Genomic DNA, 3,528 nt, shown 5'->3' with positions numbered 1-3,528 from the left:
AGAGCTACTGGACACACAACAAATATATATATATATATATAATTCACCATGTATATATTCATCAGTTGATCTATTTTTTCAATTTTATTACGTCCATGCAACCTACACTCTAATAGGTAATGATAGGTCCTAATCCCACCCGAGTATGTGTAGATTGGGTTCATTTTCCCATGCTATGCTCCGGATTCGACGCAAAATTTCGGCAGCACCTCCCCGCTGTTCTCCTGATGCACGTCTCTGCAATAAACAGAGAGGATGTGTACCCGGAGAACAACATGGGAGGCACTGACGAAATTTATGCGTCGGATCCGGAGCAAAGCATATGGGAAAATGAACCCAATCTACACATACTCGGGCTGTCCATGGATAGCGTTGGACAATTCGAAAGAATCACGGTTATAAATATGCAAATGCATGCATATTTATAACTATAACGCTTTCGAACAGGAGACACATATTGGTTACGCATACTGATGATTCAAGACAGATATATAGCTAGCTATCAAGTTTCATCGGCATGAACACCGGAACAGAGCAAATAATTAAGGGGGGAGGAGGACATGTCATTTGTGCTCACCCACGAACGAAGGGGCAGAGCTCATCAAACGCACGGGGAGGTCGTCGAACACAAAACCTCGCAGCGATGAAACAAATACACATTTAAATCTACCCGATCAACACAATTATATATGATGTTTTTCATAACAAAATCGAAAAATATATGACCTAACTCATAATTCACAAATATATGACCCCATCGGCCTCTGGAAGGCCAAAGAGCACCTTTTCGGGAGGTGTCGGGGGTCGGGGTGTCGTGTCGGTGTCGGGGTGCCGTGTTGGGGTCGGGGTGATGTTTCGGGGTCGGGGTGTCGTGTCGGGGTCGATCAGGGTGTGGTGTCGGGGTCGGGGTGTCGGGGTCAGGGGGTCGGGGTGTGGTGTCGGGGTCAGGGTGTCGGGGTGCTGTTTCGGGGTCGGGGTGTCGTGTCGGGGTCGGGGTGTCGGGGTGTGGTGTCGGGGTCAGGGGGTCAGGGTGTCGGGGTCAGGGGGTCGGGGTGTCGGGGTGTCGGGGTCAGGGGGTCGGGGTGTTTCCTTTTATCCTTCTTCTTTCCTTTCTTCTTCTTCTTCTTTCCTTCTCTTCTTCTTCCCCTTCTACATATTCTTCTTTTCTTCTTCTTCTTCTTTTTTCATCTTTTTTCTACTTCTTTTAATAATATAACTAATTATCTAAAACCTAACACTAACACTAACACATACACTAACACTAACACATATCTAGACCTAAATCTAACACTAGCACTAAATCTAAAACTAACACTAACACATATCTAGACCTAAATCTAACACAAACAATTAAACAGCAAAAAAACAAAAAACAAAAAAAACTCACCGGAGCTCGGGGGGTGGCAGTGGCGACGGGGGCGGCGGGCGGCAGGGTGGCGGTGGCGACGGGGGTGGCAGGGCTCCGGGGCGGTGGAGCGACGGGGCGTCGGCGGGTGGGGGGGGGCGGCGGGGTGTCGGCGGGTGGGGGCGGCGGGGTGGTGGCGGGTGGTGGGGGCGGCGGGGCGTCAGTGGGTGGGGGGGCGGCGGGGTGGTGGGGCGACGGGGTAGGCTGCGGCGGGTGGCGGATGCGGTGGCGGGGGCGGCAGGGTGTCGGCGGGTGGGGGGGCGGCGGGGTGGTGGCGGGTGGTGGGGGCGGCGGGGCGTCAGCGGGTGGGGGGCGGCGGGGTGGTGGGGCGACGGGGCAGGCTGCGGCGGGTGGCGGATGCGGAGGCGGGGGCGGCGGCGGGTGGTGGGGGCGGCGCCGGGCAGCGGGGGCGGGGGCGGCGGGGGGTCGATCTGGTCGTGGAGAGAAACAGAGAGGAAAGGGGGTGAGGGGGCTCGGCCGTTAGTTAGGTTAGTGAAGTTAGGTCTTTGCCGTCCGCCGTTCTTTGCCGTCCGCTAGCGGACGGCAAAGAGGGGGTGCCGTTAAGTTTTATCTAATCAGCTCGTAAGTGCGGCAACCTATCTCTTTGCCATCAGCCAGCTGACGACAAAGAATCTTTGCCGTCAGCTAGCAGACGGCAAAGAACTGGCTGATGGCAAAATCCTTCTTTGCCATCAGCCAGTTCTTTGCCGTCCGTTTTTTGTAAGCGGACGGCAAAGACCTTCTTTGGCGTCTGCTAGCAGACGGCAAAGAACTGGCAGACGGCAAATAAGCTAATTCCAGTAGTGAGGCTTATGTGTGATAGAGCGTATCGTATCACGGGGTTTGGATGCATTGGCGAAGTTTGCACCAACTCTCGAGGTGAGAAAGGGCAATGCACGGTACCGAAGAGGCTAGCAATGATGGAAGGGTGAGAGTGCGTATAATCCATGGACTCACATTAGTCATAAAGAACTCATATACTTATTGCAAAAGTTTATTAGCCCTCGAAGCAAAGTACTACTACGCATGCCCCTAGGGGGATAGATTTGTAGGAAAAGACCATCGCTCGTCCCCGACCGCCACTCATAAGGAAGACAATCAATAAATACCTCATGCTCCAACTTCGTTACATAACGGTTCACCATACGTGCATGCTACGGGACTTGCAAACCTCAACACAAGTATTTATCAATTTCACAATTACCCAACTAGCACGACTCTAATATCACCACCTTTATATCGCAAAACTATTGCAAGGAATCAAACATATCATATTCAGTGATCTACAAGTATTATGTAGATTTTATGACTAACCATGTGAATGACCAATTCCTGTCATCTCTCTAAATAGATATAAGTGAAGCAAGCGAGTTTAATTCTTTCTACAAAAGATATGCCCACGCTCTAACAAATATAAGTGAAGCAAAAGAGCATTCTACAAATGGCGGTTTTCTATGTGAAGAGAAACAGGCAATCCAAACTTCAAATGATATAAGTGAAGCACATGAAGCATTCTATAAAGCCATACTCAAAAGATTTAAGTGAAGTGCAATGAGCATTATATAAATCAACCAAGGACTATCTCATACCAGCATGGTGCATAAAAGAAAATGAAAACTAAATGAAAAAGACGCTCCAAGATTCACACATATCGCATGAATGAACCGAATCCGAAAACATACTGATACTTGTTGAAGAAAGAGGGGATACCTTCCGGGGCATCCCCAAGCTTAGACGCTTGAGTCTTCTTGAATATTTACTTGGGGTGCCTTGGGCATCCCCAAGCTTGAGCTCTTGCCTTTCCTTCTTCTCCTCACATCGAGACATCCTCGATCTTCGAACACTTCATCCACACAAAACTCAACAGAAAACTCGGTAAGATCCGTTAGTATAATAAAGCAAATCACTACTCTAAGTACTGTTGAAAACTAATTCATATTTTTTTTTGCATTATAGCTACTGTAATATAACTTTTCCATGGCTTAATCCACTGATAGGAATCGATAGTTTCATCAAAACAAGCAAACTATGCATCAAAAACAGAATCTGTCTTAAACAGGACAGTCTGTAGTAATATGAACATTCACCATACTTCTGATACTCCAAAAGTTCTACCAAAATTA

Source organism: Triticum aestivum, chromosome 5D (assembly GCF_018294505.1).
Source record: "Triticum aestivum cultivar Chinese Spring chromosome 5D, IWGSC CS RefSeq v2.1, whole genome shotgun sequence".
In the NCBI taxonomy this organism is placed as follows: domain Eukaryota; kingdom Viridiplantae; phylum Streptophyta; class Magnoliopsida; order Poales; family Poaceae; genus Triticum; species Triticum aestivum.
The sequence above is the reverse complement of the archived record's forward strand: the minus strand, read 5'-3'. Positions refer to the sequence as shown.